This window comes from Myotis myotis, unplaced genomic scaffold (assembly GCF_014108235.1).
Source record: "Myotis myotis isolate mMyoMyo1 unplaced genomic scaffold, mMyoMyo1.p scaffold_m19_p_5, whole genome shotgun sequence".
NCBI classification, from domain to species: domain Eukaryota; kingdom Metazoa; phylum Chordata; class Mammalia; order Chiroptera; family Vespertilionidae; genus Myotis; species Myotis myotis.
Window position 1 is genome coordinate 49,560,706 of NW_023416357.1, and position 19,147 is coordinate 49,579,852.

At 34.7% G+C, this 19,147-nt stretch overlaps 1 protein-coding gene across 12 annotated transcripts in view; it reads right to left on the reverse strand.

Annotated features, from left to right (window-relative positions):
• MEF2C (myocyte enhancer factor 2C) overlaps positions 1-19,147 on the reverse strand; it is a 158,987-nt gene that overhangs the window by 120,215 nt on the left and 19,625 nt on the right. For 2 of the 12 annotated variants that reach the window (XM_036308171.1, XM_036308169.1), the window contains exon 1: positions 18,029-18,353. The exons of 7 other annotated variants lie outside the window; for them this stretch is intronic. The gene's annotated coding sequence lies outside the window, so the exon portion shown is untranslated. Of the gene's footprint in view, positions 1-11,929; positions 11,961-18,028; positions 18,354-18,663; positions 18,682-19,147 lie in introns of those variants that run through there. 3 more of the 12 variants (XM_036308173.1, XM_036308174.1, XM_036308172.1) reach the window with 3 other exon arrangements.

Here is a 19,147-nt window from a genome sequence, read left to right on the forward strand (position 1 = left end):
ACCAGAGAATGGAAAGGGGATTAACTACTAGTAGACGCTTCCTACTTTTGCTACCATCCTCATAACTTCATTAGCTGCCCCCAATTTCAGCAGAACCTAAAGTCCTGGGCAAGGCCTGGGCAGCTTCTCCAAATGCAGAGGCAAAGTTGAGAACATGGGAGTTCATATAAAAACATTTCGCTTTCCCGAACACTGCCAGGATTTAACTCCTCATTTACGACTCATCTTAGGTGTCCTTTCTCCTACTGAAGACAGGCCTGACCAGTCATCTCCCAAGAAGTTGAACATTCCATTTACCGATGACATACCTGCAGTGTAACTTTATTCACATTACATTCAAAACCACACCTGCCATGCTCATCACCCTCATCAGGCTGAACCCCTCAGAGACTCCATCTTTCACGTTTGTATCCCTAACATCTAGTAAGCCACCTCCTATTCAACACTGAGTGAATGGACTGACTGATCAATATATTTCCACCTCCTATTAAATACTTAGTGAATGCACTGACTGATTAACATATTTGTAGTGAATGTCCAAAGGGGAAGTTTTGGGGAACAGCACTAAATATTTCTATGGGCAGAGTTTACAGTATTTGTTTCTTTAACGTTCAGAATGTGTTGTCACCCAGGATTCACATGAAAATCACCAGGCAGCTTTGAGAAGCAGCAACGCCTGGATGGCAGTCCATTTGAATTCAAATCTGGAGGTGGGACCTGGACATCGATATTTTTTAAAAGCTCCTCCTATAGACAGGATTGAAACCACTGCTGTAAACTAACTAGAAGGAATGTTTTATACCTGTGACTCTGTCACTTAATACATACCCAAGATTGGTTACAGTTCAGTTTTTGAATGGATTCTGTTTGTGAAAACTGTTAGTTGATTTTAGTCCTTGGAAAACTCAAAATTTCTGAAAAGGCTTTCAAAATGCAATAGTAGCTACATCACACTCTTCTTCTGGAAATAATACTAATAACGCCATGTAATAATCCTTTATAGAATTAGTCCACAGCTATGACTTCCTCCTCAATGTTTGGGTAATCCAGGCCATTATAGTGAATACTTGTTTCCTGTATATTTAGAACTCAAATGGATACTAAATATAAATCTGGTGTTTTATGGAATCTTAAGAGTGTGCTTTACAGTTGGAAGGTTCCGAAGAGGGAATTCATATAACCATAGTCAAAATCACATTAGGAAGTAGACATAACTAGCTTTATTAGAAAGAGAGAAACGAACACTGAGCAGTACCAGTGGCACTTAATACTGCATAAAGCAAACTAAACTCCCCTCACAATGGGCACCACAATGCGACATGGAGGCCATTTATCACTGTAACCAATTAATCCCAAATTACACATCTAATTCCCAAATCTTAAAGTCACATTTCGAATAAAAAACATTTTTAAATGCAGAGAACACAGGTTATTTTGGTATTTGCACGGTAATCCATATAAGCATTTGCTTCTCTTCGACAGCAAAATAAAGCGGAACCAAATGTAGTTACTAAAATTCACTGTGGAAATTTGGCAAGGAATTCATGACTTTAAAGATATGGTAGCTATTAATTTTGAAGTCCAAAGCGTATACAATTGGAAATTCATAAATATGTGAGTCTTGTTTGATCTCTGACCAGCCTCTCTGCCCTTACTTCTAGTCAAGGGCATGGTAATTCTTTTATGAAAGAACAAGAAAACTATGCTATGAACAAGAAAGTTCATATTATTTCTCATAGTAAAAATTCTAAAAGTGATCCTTTTCCTTTCTTAAAAGTCCTTTTACTAAACACAGAAATATTCAATTAAAAACCAACAGCCATCCATTTGATGAATAAACTTGATATAACATCCCCTGGTTTTCAAATGTAATGCAAGCTGTTCTACCTTGTCAGTATTTATTTCACATCTATCTCTGGTTTTAAGGTTTTGTTGTTTATTTGCTTTTTCAACTACAAAGAGAAAGTTAAAAGGCATGCTTGAATTCAAATTCTCCAGAAAATCCACCTGAACTAATTAAATTAACTGAAAACTCCCGAAGTCCATTTAATATCCATTTATATATTCTGTCATACAGCTCACATTCTTAAATTAAAACTACATAAATTACGATGACTCCTACAAGTAAAGGTTAAAAATTAAAACAGCTCAAAAAGTGAGAAGCAAACTAGAGGTCACTACACAGAGATGAGATACAACTAGATGTTCACATTTTGATTAAAGATTATATATATATATATGTAATATTTTTTTCCTCCAGGTTAACAATAGAGAAATGTATCAGAGAGCAAGAATTAGTTCACTTCTCTTTAAAAACCATACAAACAAATCACACAAGTATAGTCAAACATAGCTTTAAATATGTCCTTCTGGTGTTACTGAATACTTTTCTTCAAGATGCCACGTGAAACTAAGCTTCTGGAGGTTAGTCATTTTCTTTTTCTTGTCTATTGCTGAGATAATGTATGTGAGATTTTTGGCTTAGTAGGTAAGAGAGCAGACACTGGAGACCGATTATGTTTGAGGTTCTAGCTTTGCCATTAGCTAAGTGGATAACTTGAGGCAAGATGCTAACATTTTTTTGCCTTAGTTCTTCATCTGTAAAATGTGGATCATGCCTATCTCATTTGGTTTTGAGGAATAAATGAGTTAATGCGGGTAATGCCGCAAGCTCTTAGAACAGTGTCCCAATATACAGTAAGATCAAAAAGTGTTAGCTGTGATTGTATCAAAATAGCTGTAATTAATACTTTCAAATTAATAACACGTTTTTACACATATCAAAAAGATATTAGAATTTTTAGAGATATCTTGAGTGGTGACACTGGATAAAAGTAAAAGTGGGATTTCCAAGTCATAGTTGAAAATATCAGTTATATTTATAGAAGATCAGTCTTACTTCGAACTCCAAGCCAGCAAGCACTGAAAACCAACTGGTCAACATATGTTGATGCAGATGGAAAAAGGATCTGACTGTCTAAATCCCCTAAAGAAAGCCCTTCTGGTCACTGCCGTCCAACCTATCATTACCCGTGCACTGAGACTCTTTGATGGGCTTCGTAGGCTATGAATAATACATTTTTTTGGGGACAGCTTCACAAAAATAGTCTGTCTTTGCTCCAAAAAGACCTATGACTAAGCAAATGCAAAGAAAGAACTACCTCCCAACCACAAAGGAGGGTGGTACCCATGTTGGAAATTGAAGCAACTGGCAAAATTCAAAAAAGTATTTTTGAGATAAACTAACCCCATCATTCATACTCTAAAGAACCAGGAAAATTTCAAGTTTCAAAGCTAATTTTCCCTAATTTTTAAAAATAAAATTAGAAAAAAATCTAATTATTTCATTATAAAGTATTATAAATAAAAGAGCCTGTCTTTTTAGAAGATCTGGTATCTAAAAATATTTCACAGGGTAAACCATATTTGCAAATATTCTTTAAGTTTGTTGAATCTCACTAAGAGGAGTAAGCTTTTTATTTCCCCAATGAAATTTAGGATTATATTAATACTTTGAGTAATAAATAGAAAATGTGGAAGATTAGTCATTCAAGATAAGTACAACTATGTCTGTCTATGGAGTTTTGTCTCAAAATGGTGTTATATATATTAAAATTGTAGCAAAAGAAAAGATTCTCGTTGTTCTCCCACTACTCCCCTAATACCGCAGTAGTAAGTTAGCAAGGCTAAATCTACGTCTTGTAATGAATGACGGCAAATCTCCCCACCCCACCGCTGAAGGCTTTGAGAAGAGTAGGAGACTCTGACATTCCATGGGATTCAACCAAACATTTTCTCAGTTCACCACTTGTGATTCTTGGTGTAGAGTAGCCTTTTTATTCCAAGAGCAAATATTCAGGTTTACCAAAAACTAAACAATTTCAAGTACCTATAGACTAGATAAAAAGCAAAGTAATTTCAGAAAAGTCTTTTATCACTCATCTTAAACATATGTGCCCTGTTCACATCATCAAAAGCATTACAAAATCAATTTATGAAAGACGTATACATTTTTATATTTAAAATACAATGAAAAAGAATTCTTCTTTCTTTAGGAATTAAGAAAACTTATTATAACAATCAGTTGATACAACTCTAGACAAGATAATTTAGCAGTTAATCTGCATGATATGACAATAGAGCCCATAAAGTCCAAGTAAATTATTTTCTTGCTAAAATGTGCAAAGTTGTTTCAGAAAGGTCTCTTAATGTACATTGCTTGAGTTGTCTATGTGATGACAATAAATGTTATGACAGAAATTATGCCTTAAAATGTATTTCATAAATTATTTTTATGAAGAAACATAGTAACTAGTTATCCTATAAAAAATATATAATTAATGCTTAATTTGTATGTGATTATTCATTAATATAGTTTCACTTTTAGCTGATATGAATTATAACTGATAAAAATGTGTAATTTTCCAGAACTTTGAGTTGCTCTTCATGTCAAAGATTATTTTAAAAATCTAAAATTAGCATTTAAGTACATTTTAAAATCTTCAGTTCTGGGAGATACTTACAGACCATGATCTGTATACAAAATGTTAATGTGTCCACTCTCTCTGCATGTGCCTATACACACAGTATGTACTTACTACACATACTTAAAACTTAAAATTCTGCTAACTTATTATGCTCATTATTTCAGGAATGAATGTAGGTTTGCAGTGCTCATTTTTTTAAAATTTATGTAAAATCAGAGAAATTGTTTTCTATGAAAAATACAACAAAAATTGAATTTTTATTTAGAATACTTGATAGGAATAGAGACACTTTAATAAATAAAATCAGTTCAGAAGTATTGACCCATTATGCTACAAAAGAAAAATGTCACCTTATTATCAGAGTACAGTTTATCAAGTTTCTCCATAGGATAAGATAGTTTAACTGTTTTTGGTTTCATTTAATGGTGTTAAAGACTTAAGAAACCCACATTATCTATGAATTCAAATAACATATTTATAGCCATAACCTAACCTGTATATCACAATATTTTAAAATAAAGCTTTGACTTGAGTAGGAAAATAGGTTTGATTTTAGTAGGAGATTTGATCATAAAGTAATCAAATTGGAAATTTGATATTTTCATAAAAATATTTGGTTGATTTCAGACAGAACTATATAAACCTACTCTTAAATTTAAATACAATAAATATTGCTAATCATTAAAGATGTTTGTGAACCTTAAAATTTTTTTAATGGAAAGCAAATATTTGGTCAAAAATATGTTTGGAAGGAAGCTTTTGGTCGATGAATGTTATAAAAGTTTCTTCGAAATCTCTTAAAGGCTGAGTACAATAAAACTAGGGCGATGCATATATTCTCAGTTACTCTTTAAAAAAACCTGTAAAAGTGACTATAGTGGCATGTTCTGACACATTCTCTTCATAAACCGAACCCTGTTAGTGACAGCAGAACAGATTGTGTGCATCTGCTGGGAAGGAGCCAGATGACAGTGGAAAAACGCACATGGATACCTTGGCACAGCAAATAAAAAATGAAGAAAAAAAGACCTGGAAGAGAAAGTGTTCAACTTTAATTGAAACGTTCTTTCCAACATGATGAACTTCATCCAACCACCTCTTGTAGCCTGTCAATTTTACATATAAGAATGTGTTTTAAAAGGGTCCTTTGCTAAATAGAGCTGTTTTGTCCTCCTTCCGCACTAAATATTGACTCAGGTTTTGGATTATTTCTTCAAATTATGGCAAGTGTAATAAGCATTAATGTCAAAAAAGAGGCCAAATTACTCTACCACAGTCTGGTACAAGAATGCTAACCTTCAAAAATCCTTTGAAGTTCCAGTCAAATTTTAAATATCTGTGTTAAGTTATGAATTATGTGGGTATTATACTGCCATGTACTAGAGATGCCACAATTCAAATATTCTGCAAATGTGACTATTGTAAATACTGTGCGCACTCAATAGTACTACACTGTTTTATTTTATGCTGATCAACAACAGTATTGTTTAAACAGTTGGCTCAACAGCACTGGAGAGGTCCATACATAAAAACAAACATGCTTCTATAAATCGTACCAGGACGTTCTCTGATTACAATGAAAATTTACTCTATACAGTATACAATGCAAATTTTAAACTGGAGACCAAGTTGTTTAATAGATTACTACTCTGACTGAAGCAGCTGCAGTAGAAAAATAAAAAAAAATCTGGTGATTAACAGCCATTTTCCAGTAATCATAACCCTGGGAAGGGCTACTGAGCAGGGGGAGGGGGTTGCAGATGGGATAATTCTCAAAGCTCATGTGCCTTAGAGGGCTCCATCATCTTCACACAGACATTATTTGTTATTATTATTATTATTATTATTATTATTTTTAAACTAAAGCTTTTAGAGGCTTCCTTGATTGCAGTGTTGGGAGCCGTCCATGCTGTTTTACCACAGGGAAGTCCACTCTGCAAGCTTTTCTTGCACTGAGCACTCTTTAGCCAGGCTGAATGCAAGGCTGAAAGCTGAATGCAAGGTGCACACTAGAGGGCCATTATTTAAGAGCATGAGAAGAATTTCAAGAGGTTGCAACTCCACAGGTGGTCTAAACTGGGCAGGCCTTGTCAACATTACCTGTCATCCAAAATAGGAATTTCTTTGAGAAATTAAGTGACTATAAAAGCTGGACAAAAAGGTGGTAAACAGATTCTGAGACCAGAAATAGGTCGATTTTCATCCACATCTTATCTAAATTTGTTCCTTTGCATAATCCTCAGGTAAAATTCTGCATTTTCTGTCCTATGTTAGATTTCTTCTCACATGAAGAAAAATACCCAAATTAAGATAAGTTCACTTGTTCATCATCTCAAAGTTGATAAACTATCATTAAAACTAACAATCCCTCAAATCTGGAAAGTTAAAAAATGACATGGGAGTGCCACTTACTTATTTTTTAACTATTTTATCTTTACTAGTAAATACAATTCATTAATTTATTCAACAAATATCTATAAAAAACTATTATTTGCGAGCGTGATTGTGAAGGAATAGAAAGATGAGTAAATGACACCTGGTCATCATACATTTATTCTACTGATCTTATTACATACAACCAAAATTATGAAAAAAGAAATATTAATGCATTCTTCAAAAGTGGCTAATACACATGCTAAAGCAAATAAAAACCTTTAGAATTCCTGGTGAGGCTGTGTTCACTATTAAAACCACCTAATAATTCTATGTACATCAAACGCTTCCTCCAACCTGAATTGTTATTAAAACTCAGCAATAATCTACCTGAAATTCAGAAGTTTCAATAAATGACTTTTAAAACTTATAGATGGAATAATTTTGTTTCTTTTATTCCATTTATGGTTCTAAAAATAATATAATATTTATTTAATAACACCTGATTCTGTGATAGGTTTTGATATTCTTGAAGAACTATATTGTACTTAGCGATCATTAATACTGGCCTACCATGGCATCAGAATTAGAGACTTACTCTGAAAGTAACCCAATTTTAACAGAATTAAGGTATTATTTAAAACATTTCAAAATAATTATCCCACTAAGCACTAAGTGATAATCATTGGCAGGAAGATAAAATAATCAAAATATAATGTGGTGCTATGATAATAATCTACTAATTACTGAGCACTTACTAGTACATTGTGCTTTTATATGTATCATCATGTTTAATCTTTACAACTTTAGGAGGTAGGTGGTATTATTATCCCCATTTTACAGATGCTGAAACTGAGGCTTTCTGGTGGTTAAATAACTTGCCTAAAGCCACTAATCAGTAAATGGGAGGCAGAATTTTGAAGTTATTCAGTTTGGTCTTCATTCTTAAATATTATTCTCTATTGCTTATGGACACTTGGTCTAATAGCACATATATGTATCATTTAAGAAATGGTATTAGGTATGGCAATGATGTCCTCCATCTCTTTATGCTTGCAAATCAAAAGAACTGATTTTCTCTTTCTCTTGTATTCATCCTTATCCTCTCATGCTTTTTGTCTCTCACACTCTCTGCTCTCCCCCTTCTATCCCCACTAACACACACACACACACACACACACACACACACACACACACACGCCAAGCATGCACACAGACTTTGGACTTTTGGCCCAAAATGATGTTTTCACAGAACATCAAGAAAGCCATAACTCGGTTCAACTAGTTCAATAGCTGTTACTCCCTCCTGAGACTTCATCACGCTATGCATTTTTGCCGTAAATGTGCCATCCACTGACTCTAAAGTCGTCAGCGATTCCTTACAAAGACACCATCCTATAGTCTGCTGTTTCGAGATCTGTGTCTGGAGCTCTTTCATGACATGGCATTGGGCTGTGATGAACCACATCAATCTCTCAAGTGTAAGAATAAGTCAACACCTGAAACAAGTCAATGATCTCAAAACAATTAAAAGTGCATTTGCTTTCTCATAATACCAAATATTCTGAAGCAAGAAAGGAACTCAGAAGAGAATCCAAAAACAATAAAAATTGAGAAAAAAGGGTGAGGTCAAGAATTCTTTGATTTTTAAATTTATAAAACGAGAGAAGGGGAAAAAGTCACATAGCGTTCATCCTAATTCAAGTCAAGAAAGATCAAACAGTCCTGGAAGGGACATTCCCCATTCACTTCAACCAAAGCGCCGTTGGGAAGCAAGCAATGGGACTGAGTATTTTACCCAGCCCTTCGCAAACCTATTAATGTTATCGTGGGAATTTCTTTTTGGTTTATGTAAGAGGAGAAAAACTCAACCGTGAAAGTAAAGAAAGATGTAGTCAAAATTATTTCCTTAACCTATAACCTATACAGACTGTTAAGTGGTCTTTGGATAAATATGAGAAATGAACAAATGGATACACTTTTTTTCTTAATAGCCAGGTTTGTTCGTCTTAATTTAGTTAAGGAAAAAATCCTGATGGAATTAGGTCTGGATTTATACCTTTTTAACATATTAACTGTTACAGGAGAAGGGTGAAAAGATCTACTTTCTGGACCACAACACCTTTCCTTAAAGACCACCCATACTTAACGAGGTTCCTCAAATGTGAATGGAAATCAGGCACCTTAAAAAAGTACAGTACTTGGTAATTTATTGGTTAACAGTTAAAATATTTTAAAATTCTTGCCCAGAGAATTACCTACTCCAGGAACCTCCAAGAGATTCATGTTTTAATCAGGTACAGTTTTATAATATTTAAATAGCAAAAAAAATCTATTTCCTATTTAAAAATTTTTATCCAGTACACATTAAGCAACTGGAACTTTACAATATGTCTAACAATATTTATTGAATGGTAATGATTCAAAGTATCCTACTGGTCAGGAGAATTCCAAGAAGATCAAGAAGTCTTGTACCATATCCTACGTAAAAGCAGTTTTAAAGGTTGAATCTGAATTTTAAATAGAATGCCTAATTTTGTAAAAAATAAATGTCAAAATTACTGACTCCTATGTATATTAATATATGCAGAAAAGTTTAACATTTTCCCCCTGGCTAATGAGCCCTGAAACTGTGCCAGGTGTAGGGCCCTTTTTCATAACACCTATGGCAAGAATAGGCCATTGTGATCATACTCTTAGGATTACATTTACATTTTAAGATTTGTGTGGTATTACTTTCTTGACGCTATTAGGAAACATTTGCATCCACAGAAAAACAGTTGCTTGATATTTAAACCTAATTAAAATTATCTTTCTTATCTATATTTTAAAGAGAAAATTAAATTTCATTTAGCGGTTGGTCTGACTTGGTAAGTTTTATATAGGCAATGAACAATTCGTTTACTGGGTTAATGACTAAACTAACATTTAAACACTATTTGTATATTAGTATAAAAATAAAGTCTCAATAAATATTTATTATATAGTAACACTTTCTACTTAAGGCTCCCTCTTAATACATTTTTATTAGAGAAGGCTAGTTAGATAAAGGTGTGCTGGCAATAATCTGACTACACTTCACACAAATGAGACTTCTATTATTGATTGAAAGGAGCCGCGGCAGCTAGAAATTATTTTTAATAGGATTTTTTTTTAAATCACACTGGTAACGACTGAAAATGTAACTGGTAATTAAAGACTGATTTTAACAATTTTTTACTTTATTTTACAAAGAGAAGTATGAGCTTTCAGACTACAGTTTTCAAATACAAAGAATATTAATGCAGATAGTTGGAAATTGATTTACTTTACATGGCAATAAGCACACTACTTACATTGTACCTTTCAAACGAAGAGCATAAACCAAATCTGAAAACTAAAGCCCATGTTTTTCCTTTGCACTCTGTATTTTGACCTAGCAATCATTAAAAGTGTGAGTGTTTATCCATAAAAATTACTGTAGTGCCACATGCTGCAGTGGACTATTGCTATTTCTCGAGATAAGTACAAAAAACACTCAATGTTAATTTGCATCACAAAATGACCTAACATATCTGGAATATAATGCACAGCCTTCATTGAAAAGAAACCATTATATTTTTCTCTGCAAAACACCAAAAAAAAAAAAAAAAAAGTACAGACATCTGATTGGGCCTGCACGTGCTGAGAGGAGGAGGGAGGGGGAGAGGCCTCATTTTCTATTTTACACCTATTGTTTTATGCATTCTAAACTGCTATATGGGAAGAAAAAGGAAACAGTGAGTCCACTTTGCAGTTCATGTCTTAGTGATTTAAGAGGCTGAATTTTCAATTTAAAGAAGGAAAACACTATGCTTTTCCTTTACCAAAGTGACTGCCCAGGAAGAAGGCCCTCTGCTCCTTAGCCTATGCCAGGGGGAACAGGACATTGCTTGGGGCTGCACGCACTCTGAGACAGAGAGGGGAAGTTTATGATGTGGCACTGTGCATGTATCTGGTCTGCAGCCAGCAAGTTTCATTCTGTAGCTCTGCTGCCAGTACCTGCCCTGAATATTCAGAAATAAAACTCCACTACCAGAGCTCTACCTTAGAAACTGGATGTTACGAAGAATTAAAAGAGCATATTTTACTTTCTTTATCCTGAGTGTAATTACTGTTTTTGAAAAGAAAGAGCTGAAACTATAGTAACTGAACAATTTATATGAAAATTTTTTTCTCTTTTTAAACTCCTCAAACTGCCTTCCCACAAAGCCATTTAAGTTAAATGGGACATTTACAGACTCACCTACATGAAGGCTATAACTTAAAACATCTGCTTAGACACGTATGTTCTGTTCAGATGTAAAGAATGTGGAAAAAAGCTGAAAAATACAGGCGCATTATATTCTTAAAAAATGTGGTGTGTGTGTGTGTGTGTGTGTGTGTGTGTGTGTGTGTGTGTGTGTTTTCATTCAAGAGATTTTGACTGCAATTAGGTAGTCGGTCCTATAAAGGCTTCCTTGTGTGACCATGATTTCTAAAAATAAAATGCTCCAGTGAATATTTCTGCTAAATAATCACATCTTCAAAATTACTTTAAAGAAATCCCAATTCCCTCATGTTACATTAAGCAATAATACCAGCTTTCCATAATAAGCCTGGGTTGTACACCTCATGCATGGTCAACAATTAATTAGAAGGTTAAAAAAAGTCATGTTTACTCTATTAAGTAGTAGACTAATTTCCTTGTCTGTCCTTACTTATTTACATCAGTGAATCTATTTTCTATTTTGCAAATGCATAAGCATATCTAAGCCAAAACTGCCTATCTTCGGGGTTCGGGGAAAGATGCATTGGCTTCCTTAACATCCTAACTTGCTGAAATAATCACAGACATTAAAAAAAAGAGAGAGGTAGTAGTTGCTTAAAAAAAAAAAAAACAATTTGCATTCTAAGGACCATATCCACCACTTGTTAAAACCAATATGCTAGAGATCCATAGTATCTGAGAACAATTTATATGAATTCATGTGCATCTTATCCATGACAAGAAGATACAAGAAGGAAACCAGACCACGCTCAGGATGCTATTGGTAAAAGCAGGTTCTCACCAGGACTGCTTCAGAGATTGGTTTCTCCAGTCTATAAAAACAAGTTTAAAGTACTTAATTTCAATAAATTTACTAGACGATTTGCATTGTCATTCTACATGAATAGCAACCACATGCAGGATGAACAACATTGCTCCATTCATTTCAAATTTACAGCATTAAGAATTAATAAAGTCTCTATAATGCCTGCATTATTAAAGAGTAATGATTCCTGCAGAAATCTGCCTATAATAGGTTTACTGTTTTTATCGCTTGTAATATCACCAATTTCCTTTATAATGTCCTCAAAAGATTCCCTTCTTGTGTATTTTGAACTTCATTTGTAAAAGCTACTATAATTTAAAAATAATTACAGAGCTTTAACTCAGGCAATACAATGACAATGTACAACAAATGCATTATGGTGGTTAATAACAAATGAATGCTACTCATATTCACCTGAAACCAAAACATGAGTTTATATAACAGGTATCACATAATATTTATACTTAACAGCAATGCGGCTTTTCTTTCTGCAGTTAACATTAAAATAATACAAAGGAATGTGAAATACTACTATTTGGGGTAATCTTTTTTATAATCTTATTTTTTACAATGGTACCCCTTTCATAGAATTTTCTTTCTTTGCATACATGAAAACAACTAACAAAAAAGAACACTGATGCTATCTACTCATTCTTCAAAGATAGGGAATGGGTGCCTCTGGATCCTTTCTCTCTTTATGCCTCAATCTGTTTGTAAAATAGTTACTATTGAATTTTTGTTTTGAGCAAAATTAATTCTCGTTAAATATTGAAATTACAAAACTTCCATAGACCTTTACAGCATTCAGTGTGAGAAGGGTTATCAATAGCTGCTTTTAGAAAAAAACCCAGACAGTTTTCCTTTGCTCACTGACTGCAGCAGCCCATTAGAAATTATTTTTTTCTCATGCTCTTATTCACTTACATACTGCATATTTGCTTCAATTCTCTAAGGGAAGAAATGTGGCTCTTGTGGGAAAGGTCCACCCCTTTCTACATGTTTGCTTCCTTGAACGAAAGGAATACACCCCCTTACATTCTTTGAAATGTGTCCAACATGAGCAGAATTGTGTCAGCACTGTATTATTAGCCAAATTAGAAAATCTTACATGAGAGTTAAATACGATTGAAGTGTGGTGTGTTTTGAATCAGGATAGCTAAATGACACCTATGCATATAGGTAATAGCAATGAACTACATTCATTTAGTCTTAGTGTCTAAGTTTGGAAGCTCTGAACATTTGTCTTAATGGAAGAAATTTGTGAATGTTTTTGTGCACATGTGTGTTGTATGACAACTCAGGAAGAGGCCCATAAATGTTACAGGTTTTTTAGTGCATCCTTTAGATTTAAGATCTATTAGAAGAATGCTTTCTCCCTTTCATGAGTATTTTAAAGAAAAAGCATTGAGAAACTAAAGTATCCATCTTCATAAGTAGAGTCAGAAAGCTGAAATCACAGAAGTGCAAAAATATCAAAAGTCAATGCTCATCATCCTAATGACATCAAACTCACACCAAGTTGGTGTCCACTAACTTCAATCTCATTAAGACAATCTGCTGGTCATGAGAAGTTATGTTCTAAAAAGTCTTCCATCAGTTATGTAGAATAATGTACTCTCAAGGCAAGTATTATTTTGTTGTTATTTGATAATAAAGTGGAAATCTGTGCATTTATCTTTACCTTTGTTTTTTCTAAACCCTATTTTTCTTTATTGCACTTTTACAAAGACATATGCAAGGGTCAAGACACAGAGTAGGCAAAATTTTATATCTCTTTAGAGATATTTTAGTGTTTAAATGGTTAGTGCCTTTGCAATTTGTTCATCAGGCATTTCTGAATGAATGCAACTATATAATTTCCAGGCCTACAAAATGGAGCTATACTATTCTGCCTATGTTTTTCACTTGGAAAAAGAGTGAGCATAAACCGTGAATATATAAACTGGAACTCAAGGTAATAAACTTATTAAAACTTGGTAAGATATTGTTATGGTCAAAGAAAACCTGCAAGTGTGTGCCATAAATCCACTCAGATGAAACATCTCATTCACTAGAATTTCCTACCTTCTTATAATGCACAGAAAATTAAACACATAAATATTAATTTTATGTATCACAGAAGATGTAGGCAATGAAAATGCAATGTTTACATTTATGGATGACTCATTAGTGTTTTATTGTGTGAAACACTAGGAGGCATCAGTTGGGTAAAAAAGAACTTCAATTTTTAAAGAAGCAAGAAATTACTGTAGAGTTGGATGTGTAAAAAGTTGGGGTTTTCAAAATGTTATTATGTAAACCAAACTTTATTCTCTGAAATAAACTCTGAAAACATCATATTTTGTTGTTTTACAGAATGGTCTTTATGTAACATTTATGAAATACATATAATTTGACCAATACATGCCTATTAAGCTATATTTCAAATGTATGGATTCATAACTATGTAATTACACATTTTTATGAAGAACATACTTGGTAACAGAATAACATAATGGCTATTGACTACTATGCGTTTTCTGCTCAGTTACTCAATACCATCAGTGTATGTTTTATTTCTGGCAAATTCTGTTTTGTGCTCTCTACAATGTCTCTGAAAATGTCCACTGCAATTAAGCCTTATAATAACTGCTTCCCATAAGCAGCCAGAACTTGATTTTGTTCATACAGAAGTGATGGAACTTAAAATTTAAGCAATAAAGACATATATAAAAAAGACATTTTCTCTTATTTCACTATCGAACGCCTGTCATTTGAAAACTGAGTTTTCCGCTGTTTGAACGGTTCTTCATAATGATGAAGCAACAGGGTCGTGGTATACTTAGCTAGCAATCATTTGAAATTGGAGTGTCTTGTCATTCCCCAACAATCAGCTTTTATCTCTGACCTATCAAAATAACACGTGAACTGGGTAATCCGCCTTTTGTAAGGTGCACAGACCCTGTTGTCGCTCCTGGTTTTGTGAATCGCCTCTGTAATCTGGTTTGATTTCCTAGAGATGACAGATCTCGGTGAACAGTCAGGCTTTACTGAGTGCAAGGCAGTCCACGCGCCCCTGAGATTAATGTACAGTGCTGAGGATGAGGGTCTTAATCACCTACCCTTCCCCATGCAGCACACAGTCTAAACATCAGTTATTAAATCTTCTCATTGTGTCCGGGCAATCACTATATTCGTAAAATGAATATGTGCATTTTAAAATAAGTTTTACATATTTGTGTGATGTTTTCTCAAAGGCTGTGCTTTTGTAAAATAAGTAGAACTTTATTAATAGTCTCTTTTAAAGTCCACTCTGTGACCCTTAATTGCATACGAAATTCTTCCATGTTGTTCTGAATCATGCCCCTGAAGACAGGGTTCTCTGTTTAATAACTACTTTTTGTTGTTATGTAGCACAAGTGTTGCTGCACAGATATTTCCCCATTTTTGTCACTTTCTGAGATTTCAGACTCAAAATATACCGCACATAGTGTTGAGAAATAAAGCCACAAAATATAATACAATAAACAGAAGAAAGTTTTGAAATATAATGTTAACATATGCCATGCAGTTATTTAGCTTGGTTTTTTAATAAAAGAAATGTAAATACAATAAATCACTTATCAGGAAGATATGGTGTAATGTTATGTAATTTTTGATTTGATAAAGTGAGGACTAAGGAAGAAATTCATAGAAATCTGGACAATATAAAACATGATGCTTTTTCAATTTCAATTTTGAATCACTGGTCCTTTTCCCTATTAGAATGAACCATTTCCCTCAAATATTGAAAACTGAGTATGTTGACAAAGAATAAAAGAGGCCAGATGGAGTAAAGTTCTTGTTATTTATATTTCATGCATTTAATGATAATGTGTTTGGATTCTGAAAAGTTAATATAGGTGATTGCATACTTTTAAAGTCTAAACAGCTCAGGAAAGATGGCAAATTGACTTTTTAGCATACAGTGCTCATTTTTTATTTAACTGAAGGAACAAATTAATATTTAATAAAAGTTACATATTTAATATTGTCTTTCACTATATCCCACACACATACACAGCAATCAGAATATAAATAGCATAATTAATGAAGAAGTAAAATATTGTCTTTAGTAAGAAGTCTGCAAAATGTGCCATAGATGCTCCAAAGTTGCGTGAAGTCTATTACTAATAAACAGTAGATTTTTATAAAGTTTAGCAAAATTTAAAGTAAAGGTAAGTGCTAACTATTGTCTCCTTAACTTGACTGGGAGACCATATTTTAATCAAACACTGAATTTAAAGTTACCTTTGGCCAAAAAAACTTTTAGAATTGAGTTAGTAGTCTAATACACAGCCAAATATACTTTCCTACAAATAGAATGAGGTATTTTCGAGATTTTGCCCTCTTGAGATGAGATATGAGATACATACATTTCATGTTACCTGTCAAGTTCTGAAGCACTTGCTTTAGAGCTACTTCTTTGAACTTAATAATGTCATGCATATATTGGAAGAATGCAATATGGTTTTCTAATTGCATTGTATTTAACTGAAACTGATGGAGAAATAAAAATACGGCTTCTACCATATTGGTACATACGGAACATTTTCAAAGACTAACCAGAACTGACATTATTTTAAAAATTAAATAAGATATTTGAGTTTCAAATTGGAGATTGTTAATCTATTTAAAGCAAAATTAATATTCAATTCAGAGGTTAAACGGGGTTCACAGGTGGTCACATTTCCATGTCTTACCAATTCTCTAGGGAGTCAACTTAGTATACTCTACAATAAACATCTTTACTCTGCAACCACAATTCCATTGCAAGGTGCCAGCGAAAAAGAGGCTGGTCACTCTTTTTGACTGGTATAATAAGGTGGCTGGAGTTCCCTTTATAGCACTTAGAAAATATATGCAGTCACTACCCATTTCACAAGACAGTTACTGTTCGAGTTAGTTTCAGATTCACAATAGTAAAACCCACTTTGTGTCAAAGCAGTTCTTCACTGAGGACCGGTTAAAGAACTGGCAGAGAGCCCGATTCCAGTTATTATACTGTCAGCATTTACATATAAAGGTATTTTATACAAAAGACACACATTTCTAAATTGTGAAGAAAAAGAGCCCCCCCCCCCCCAAAAAAAAAATAACTACTGGAGCTGGGGTAGTCAGAAATGTTTGAGATATAATATTTCCTTTGAGAATTAATAGCCATATTCTGGGAAGGAGATAACATTAGTATTAAATTTAAATACTTGCATAATATTTAATACAATAAACAATGTGCTGCATATATATATATATATATATATATATATATATATATATATATATATATTCTTTATGCCAAACTTTATCAATGAGTTTGCTAACTTTCATCCAAAGTCCAAACAGAATGCAATTTAAGAGACTTAAAATTGTTTGTGTTTAAACAGTTATTTATTTGACTTGACCTAAGTAGCAATGTATATACTGAAATACCAATACGAATTGTGAAATGTATAGACTACCATAGCCAGGGTGTTACTTTTTGTCCACACCAATTAAGAAGCCCTCTATCAAGCCAGCACTTTGGCAAGGGAAGGGGATGCACAAAGGTATACCCTGACAGACAGCCATGCTTTAGTTCAAACTAATCCCAAGAATTAGCAGCTCAAAAGCATAACCCAGAGCAAATCAGCCTTGGGGAGACTCCGAGGAGCATCTCTCCACAGTGAACTCCAGGCTAAATCTTAAGGCATGTACTTCAAGGTCACAGGACATTCTATGAAATATTAAAATCTACCAGTCTCCACATGCTCCACCGTATCAAACATGCTAATGACTCGAACTAACTTCATGAAACTTTAAACACAATGATGTGACAAGAACGAGTCAGGAGTGATTTCAATAACTGATGGCAAACGGATAAGACGATCTAAAAAGTTACTTTTAGCAACAGACAAGGAAATCATGGAATCTAACGAAAAGAATGGACAACAACCCTCAACTTCAGCCTCCAAAAAAGGCACAGGGGTAGACCCAGTGCTGTGGCATATCCTGATGCAGATTTCAGAAACAATACCCAGGCTATTTCTATTTTCCTCGAGAAATGTCAGAGGTACTCACATGAAGGAAGACCAGGTCAGATTAGTCCTTGGGATATTTTCCTTTCTTAAGAGAGGGAGAGAAAACACACACAACAATAATCTTTACTTCGTCCAGCCTTGAAGTGCTTCTCCACCTGATTCAAACATGCAGCCACGGCGACCCACACAGAATCTTCAAAGTCAATCCAATAGCAGCCCGAAGATGTCTGGGTGTACGCGTGTGCTCAAGTGTCTGTGACTGCGAGCAAAGCAAGCAGAGAGCTGGAGACGAGGTGTGCGTGTGAACGCGCGCGGAGGGGGCGCGCGCGGGGGAGGCGCGCGCGGGGACGCGCATTCGCGCGCGCCAAGGCCGCTCGGAAGAGGAGGTGGTGGAGGAGGAGGAGGAAGAGGAGGAAGAGGAGGAGGAGGAGGAGGAGGAGGGGAGAGTGGCTCTCAGCGGCCGGTGGATTAAAAGTAACCAGACTCGTCAAGAAAACTGCGTCCAGGAAGGAAGTGACAGAAGACGAATGGGAAAAGGAGAGCTGCTCACTGCCTTTGAAACGTCGCGTAAAAAGGCGGGGGGGCAGGGGGAGTGGTGGAAGGATATTGGGAGGGGAGGCGGGGGTGGCCGGGAAAACGGGTGCACACGGGCTCAGGGCTCTAAGCAGTACGAACCATCGTGCCTCTTGCCTTCTTTTTTCCCCTTTATTTTGTCCTTGCCTTTGCCTTTGCCTTTGCCTCGCGCTGCCTTTCCTCTTAGTCTCTCTCTCCCTCACAATCCCAAACCGTTGACTCTCTCCTCGCGAGCTGGAGAAATCATCAGTTTCACTCTTGCAAAAGGGGGGCGGGACTAGACCTCAGAGCATTTTAATAAAACAAACATACAGCAGTTCGCTCCTCACCCCTCCAGTCTCAACTAGATTGATAAATTACTCCACTACACTACTTTAATTATGTATATGGTATGCAGAATAAATCACTGAACATCAGTACCTCAATCAAGCACTTTTAAATGATAATTGCATCTCGGTGAATCAATCTTCCCATTCCTGACATTTTGCTAATTTTAGTTTTACGGTGGGGTAACGGCACATGCCATACGCAAACCTAATGACAATTCTTTATTGCACGAAATGAAGACAACACCGCGAGCGGCGGC